We start from the raw sequence: 7,911 nt of genomic DNA, 5'->3' as shown, positions 1-7,911 counted from the left end.
TTTATGTATATGTCATATCCCAGTGGTGGCGGAGCCATGTTAGTGACAGTAGGTATTTTGGCACTGGCTAATTTAGTCATGTTTCAAGCATAACTAAATAAACGTAGCAAATCATGTTTTAAATTTTTGAAAGTTAGCCACGTTTTGGACGTAGCTTTTATAACCATAGTTATTTTGACACTGGCTAAAATACTTTGCTGACTTTGCCACTGCCATATCCAATATTCTTTAAAACTTAATCATATTTGTAATATAGCATATCAGTATTATTATATATTGAGAGAGAGAGAAAAGCAAGTGTTTACATTAATTAATCACTGGTCTAGTTAGGCCTCGGATTGATTAAAATACTTATTTTTGCGTTGTGTTGTTTTCATTTTAGAATGTAAAGGGACCAAGCAGTTACAAAAGGAAAAAGGAAAATTTGAGGTTGCTAGTGATTGTCTAGATTCTTGGGTTGACAAGTAAGAAACCCACATTTGTATAGCCAAATCAGGCTTGATAATAAGTTGCAACGGCCAAAAAAAAAAAAAAGGCTTAAATAAGGTCAAAAGTAAAGTCATGGTGGGAACAACTTGGGGTTGGGGGGACCAAAGCCACCACTTAGCCTCCTTATTTTTTACTTGTGACCAAACATATGCAAGAATAGAATCAATGGAGGGGTACCCTCCACCACCCACAAACCTAAAAAATTTCTTCCCATTTTCCCATGATTGTCCTCACATGGATCCCAAGTTCCCAACCCACAATACTTATTTATTCGGTGGCTTTGAAAATAAAGGCACCCAACTAATATAAATTATGTCAAATACCCTCTCCTCCTCATGTTCCTCTTAATAAATATAAGTTTAGTACCCCTCCCCACGTTACTAATTAAATATAGATTAATATAGAGAAGGGAATTACTCGAGATCAATTTCCTAAAACCTATTTTAATCTGTTTTCTTTATAAAAACAGCAAAAAAAATGTGCATTATTTTTACTCACTATCAATTTAAAGTAATATTATAATATTAAACATGACTACATTATTGAAAAAATTAACCTTTGAATACTTATTCCTTGATCATTTTTAAATATATGTTATTTAAGGCAATTATATAAGTATAAAAATTATTATTATTATTATTGAATTTTAGGACTTGTTTGGTGGACAGGATATGATAGAAATAGATATGAGAAGAAGACTGGATTAAAATAAGAAAAGATATAGGCCTAATAAGCTCATATCATATCATGTATTTGATATGCACTAGATAAGCACTTTGATAAGATAATGTTATCCTATCAAGTGTTTGAGGCAAACCATATAGTGTTATGATATTATATAAATAGTCATATTTTTAGTAAAATTTCATATAATATTTAAAAATTTATTTAAAAATTACTTTTATGTTACTTATTTACATACTTGTTCTTATTTTAAATTATTAAAAAAAAATTAAATACACAAATAACTTACAAAAAAAAGTTGCAAAATAAAAAATTATATCCTCACCGAATAAATTTTTAACTTGATTGTCAATATTGAAGGTCGGTGGCTAGTAACAATAGCTGATGGTGGTTGTGGAAGGTAGTGGTGGTGGTGACATTTGTCAAGGTTGATGGCGATAGGTGGTGGAGACAACAGTCGTGGTGATAGCAGTGATGGTTGGTGCTTGGTGATAAGTAGTTGGGATTGACGGTGCCCGACAGGTGACTAGTTGGTGCTGGTGACAGTGGCAAGGACAACAATGACGATAGTGGCGGCTTCACCGGTGATAATCAGTGGCAATTACAAGGGCTAATTAATGGGGGTGGTGATGGCAGTGGTAGTGGTGGTGTTAGCCGGTGATGGTGGTGGTGGCTAGTAGCTTATGATAAGTGGTGATGGTGGTTGGCACCAACAGACCTACTTATGGGCAAGTGTCTGCACTTGCAGACAGAAACTTTTGAAAAAAATAAAAAATAAATGCCAAGTTTTGTTTACGTTTTGTAAACTGACGAATCTTTGGTACACTGGTGGACTTCAAAACTAGAAAATCACATGGGAACCTTTGGTACACTGACGGACCTACGTTTTCAAAGTCCTCAATATGGCATGGTTAACACAAGGCAATATCGTGTTGAACCTGAGATCTCGTGTCGGTGCACCGTGACGTGGTGGCAATGGCTTTCTCTTGACTTTTTCCCATGTTTTTTTTTTCTTTGTTGACGTTTTATGATACATCAACAGTGGCAGACCCACTGTTGCGCAAGTGAACGCAAATGCGAATACAAACTTCCTTTTAAAAATTGAAAAGAGGCGTGTGTGTGTTTTCCTGACATAGATATGCAGACATAAATAAAATTTTCTAGATTCGCTACCGGTGGTTGGGATGGTATTAGCCGATGATTGTGGTGGTGGCTAGTAACTTATGATAATGGCTAATAGCAATGGTAGTGGCTGACTAATGTCTGATGGCAGCTATTATGGATGGTAGAAATGGTCGGTGGCCAATGGTAACCTCTCATGTACCGAGCGAAGTTCATATTTGGGATCAGAAGGACGTGACATGCATTTGTTATTCTATCTTGTCTATTCATAACCCGAATCTCTTCTTAAGATATTTTATCATATTGTGGTGACAAAAAATGAAATAATAAAATAAGTTTATCTTATCATATTAATTCATCAAATAATGGGTGAAAACATAACATAATAATCTATCCTATCTATCTAACTGCCAAACATACACTTACGATATCACAAACTTCAGCGAAGGCTTGAAATAACATACACAGGCAATTTACCAATAAAATTTACTAGTATCATCAACTCCAAGACTTTTTTTTGTTGGCATTATTTTATTCTGTCAGTTGAGCTTACGCTAATTAATTGATTGAATAAACAATAGATCAAAAAACAATTACACTCACAGTTTTTTAAATTAAATTTAAATAAATATTAATTTAACTCGAATGAAGTCTTTCGTTTGTGCAGGCCAAGGGTAGCAAAGGAACTCCAACCAAACCATGTTGGTTTCCACATGTTATCCGCATACAAAATTACAAAACGCCTCCAATCATAGTACTGTCTATTTTTCTCTCACACACGCACTTGCAACGAAAGTGCAAGTTTATTGCACAGTAATTAAACTATGGTTTAAAGCTTCGTTGTCTTTAGTTTGTAGTGACGTTTTAATAAAGTTGAAAAAAGCATTCCTGGTATTGAGGGGTGGTGGTGGGGTGGGAGAATCAGCAAGCATGTCCCTTTGAAAACTATAGAGTGCATGATCAACAATATTAAAAACCTATCAAAATCATCATTGAGATAGTTCCCATTTCACATGATTCCCTAAACCATTTTGTTCTATACCTTGTTAAAATAATTTTTTATTAATTAATATGAGTTTAATATTTTTTTATATTGCAGAAAATAAAATTATCTCATACACATATATAAAAATGTTTGAAGTCACGTAAAATTATGTGAAGAGAAGAGAAAGAAAAAGAACAATACACTCTTATATATGCACAACAGCACAAGTAGATAAAATATCTTCTATAACATAAAAAAAATTAAACTCTTAATATTATATTGAATTAAATATATTTCGACTTTTGACTTTGTTGAAGTTAGTGCCTAGTAACTGGTCTTATTAGGGATAATAATTTATTTTTTTATTTTTATACTTGTTTTCATTTAGGAAAAACTTTTTCTTATGTTACATGAAAATTCAACTCTAATGTTAATGATCCTTTGATTTGCATGCAAAGCTTTTTTTTTTCTTTTTTTAATAAATATGGGGTCCACCACTAGTTGAGTCACATGAGAATTGAATTCTCATTCAACATGAGAAAATCAAATCCCTTTCATTTATGCATAGAATAATTTGTGTTATTGTATTAAAAAAAAAAGAATAATTTGTGTTAAATCTTTCCTACCGTGTGATCAATCTGACATGTTCTTCCAGTTCAATTCAAATTAAGAACTCACAAGCCGAGCGACGACGACCACATAATTTTTCATTAGCATTTAAAGAATTGAAAAGTGACTCTTGCAACAAAGCAAAAGATGGAAATGAATTCTGTTATGTTTTAGTTAACATGATTATATTATGTGAAAAAATTCTAATTATATAAAAGTGAATGAACGATAATAATTTTATAATTATTTATTTTAATATTTTTTCTCTTTTTTCTTATTATCATTAATTTATCTTTGTAGGATTAAAATTTTGTTATATAACATGATAATATTAAATAGAGGATACAATATTGATTAGTATTACTTCAAAGCATATAGTAAGTACAGTATTGATTAGTATTACTTCAAAGCATATCATAGATTACTTGATTATCGTTGTAAGAAAGACAAGTGTCAAATAATAAGGACATGCATAAAAATATTCTACTTAATTTAGGCTTAATTATGCATAACTACAGACAAAGACACACATAACTAAACTGTGATTGGTCTTTCCCGTGTCTATATTCTTTATCGAAAAGCTTTGTACCAATATTGGGCAATAATGTTTATCCATACTACTAGCATAGCTTATCCAACCTTGAAGCCCTAAGCAATGATTATAAATTGGAGAACAAACGATTAGAACATTACCTGGACTTATTAAAATATGGAATTAATATTTTTCATATACAATAATTTTATCTTTTACACATATATAAAAGTGTGTAAAGTCATATAAAGAAAAGATAAACAAAAAATATAAATCTCACACACTTTTATATGTGTAGGAGATAATTTAAAATTATTTCCTACAACATGAGAAACACTAATTTCTTAAATATAAATGAGTGAAAAAGTATGCTCTTCTTTTTTTATTTTCTTTTTTTGGGGTTAAACGAGTGTGCTCTTCTTCTTTTTTTGATAGACAACGAGTGTGCTCTTCTTTACTACTGCTTTAGGTAGCCAAATAAAAACACTTCCTAGACAATTTCTTTCAGTCAAGAATATCTCTAACAAAATCAAAATAGATCCAAAGATTTATGGTAAGAGATAATAAGGGTCGTTTGTTGTTAATTGATTGATAAATATATTCATAAGGCATATATTCTTTTCTACAAAATCTCTCTTTCAAAGTAAACAATCACGAGTCAGAAATCTTTTAAAAAAAATTCTTGGATTTATTTTTTGTTAAATTTTTAAATATATGCAATCAAAACATAAGAAATTATTTTTTGAATCCCTCCCTCTCTCTCTCTCTCTCTGTATGTGTGTTTGTGTCTATATATATATATATATATATATATATATATATATATATATATATATATATTATGAGGTTTTCCCTAACCATTTGGATGTGAAATTAGTCCTTACCAGTAATTGTAAAATGCTCCTACTCTAGTCAAATCAAGTTAAATTAATCGAAATTAACACAAGTTAATTTGCTAAAATTTAAAAACAAACTACTGGATGACATCTAAACTCAAAAATTGGTTTGAAACTGGTCATAGTTTTTGATACATAGTGATAAAATGTTTACAAAGTAATCCTGTTGCGAATATATTCCTTTATGAATTCGAAACACAAAAGGCCCAGAAATTTCTTCGTAAGTAGTGAATATTCTTTATCAAAAAGAAAATATAGTATTATGGCTTAAATATTTAAATTTCATAGCTTAATATTTCTAATTAACATCTACAGAAACAAACTACTGGGCAGGGTTAACTGTTAAGTGTAGTTAGCGGTAGGTAGGAAATCGTTAGACCAAATTCAAATCTAATTTACACACATGCATACAGAGACATAAATATGCAAAGAATTAATTTATATCGATGTAAGTCATAACTATAATCCTAGACTTGATATATATATATATATATATATATATATATATATATATATATATATATATATATATATGCAGGATCCTTTATATATACACCGGTGTCAAAGAAAAAGTTTGACACCTCATCTGAGAGCCGTTAGATTAAAAAAAATCAATGGTGTCACATGCTTACAAATCAGAATCGTTGATTTTTTTTAATCTAACGGCTCTCAGATGAGGTGTCAAACTTTTTCTTTGACACCGGTGTCAAAGGATCCTCTCTCTCTCTCTATATATATATATATATATATATATATATATATATATATATATATATATATATATATATATAAAGATCTTTGTGTGCCATAATGTATAACACCTTAAAAAATGAGAAAAGGGTACATGTATACATGTAGTATCATATATCCCACTAAACACTTTAAAAACTAAAATAAAAAAGGCGATTAAGAGTGACAGCAAAAAGATGGTGACTGATATACGGGTGGTTGAGGAAAAGAATCACATATATATCACGTATAATTATGTATGAGACAAAGTTGCTTTAATGTGTGAAAGTTGCAAAATTGGAATGGAATACAGAGTTCGTTACTAATTAAAGCGAAGTGTGAAGATAAATTAATCATCTTCCTTTCTATTTATTGTTCTTCCAAAAAGTTCCCACACGGAGATAGGTAAAGCACTTTAGTCCCACGTAATGCACTAAAAATTCTACAAGTAATTAATGGTCAACTTGATAGGAAGAGGGTTGTTTCCCTTGAACAGCATAGTAAATCAAATGTAGTAGTTACAAAGAGAAGAAATAATACAAACTATAGTTTATCAGAGATTATCACGAGGGTCTCAGGCAAGCTGAGAATATGACCCATCAATGGAGGAATGGCGGTATTTATAGTGTGAGGGAAGATTTGCAAGACTGGGAATGGTAAGGTTATAATTGTGTTTAGCCTTGTGGGCCCCACTAATGTGAGGTTGCATGATTCCTCACATGCGAGGGTTAAGCTTCCATGTGAGTGAGGGGAAATTAGATGCAAAAGGACCTTTCATCCTCTAGTCAAGTAACTGACGACCTAATGAATAGGGGTGTGCATGGAGCGGTTCGGTTCGGTTTTTGTCAAAAACCGAACCGAACCAATTTTAAACAGTTTGATTTTTAAACCGAATCACTTATTTTAAAAAAACCATTTTTTAATTTGTTCAAACCAATTCAAAACCGGTTCAAAAATGGCGGAAGAAACATATTAAGCGATTCACAAAATAAAAAAACAAAGATAAGAAAAAGCAGGGGAAGATGGAAAACCAAAGCGTGAAGATGGCAAGTTACCTGCTAGATTTCCACAATCCAAGTTGAAGCAGAGAAAACCTGCAAAAAGACGAGGTGTGAGATGGTTGAAATGGTAGCGAGAGAGTGTAATGCGATGACAGGAGTGTAGAAGAGAAGAGGGTTGAGCCACGAGAAGAGGGAGAAATTGGAATATTGAAGTTAGGGTTCAAAATTAGCTATCGACAGGTTCACGAGATGCTCCATCTCTCACGACGTCGCTTGGAGTAAAGAAAAACGGTGTAAAACCAAAACAAATGGATATTCAATTATTTTTTTTGGATCAGTAATGAAACGGATCTAGAAAATAAAGAATGGTTTGACATAAAACCGATTTTTAAAAAAATCGATTTTTTAAATGTGGTCTGGTCTGGTTATGAATTGATTTGGATCTTTTGGACATTTTGAACACCCCTACTAATGAATAAGCCTAAGTACGCCCAATCGGCCAGTTCAAAATAGGACCCCCCCTCCCCCCAATCTGGTAGTCTGTGAAATAAGGGTGTTAAGATATAGAATAGATTTTTCGGCCATCAAGTATAATAATTGTGATGTGAGATACTATTTCAATTATCATGTTGTTTACTTTAGGGTTGTGGCGACCACCTTCAATGGTTACAACAACTTTAATGTCCCGCATGAAGTTACCATTTTTTTTCGTTGGCACTTTTACTTCTTCACACTTTGCTAGTTCATTGCTTTTTGAAATTGGCCATCGACTTTTTTGTCTATTCACCCCAAACTTCAACCATTTGTAAAGGTGGGATTTTTATTCCCTTTCTTTTTTGTTCTTCATTCCATTTCTTCTTTCAA

This window comes from Gastrolobium bilobum, unplaced genomic scaffold (assembly GCF_033153095.1).
Source record: "Gastrolobium bilobum isolate Gb01-03AN ecotype WA unplaced genomic scaffold, APGP_CSIRO_Gbil_v1 utg7070, whole genome shotgun sequence".
Lineage (NCBI taxonomy): Eukaryota > Viridiplantae > Streptophyta > Magnoliopsida > Fabales > Fabaceae > Gastrolobium > Gastrolobium bilobum.
Note: the sequence above shows the minus strand (reverse complement) of the source record.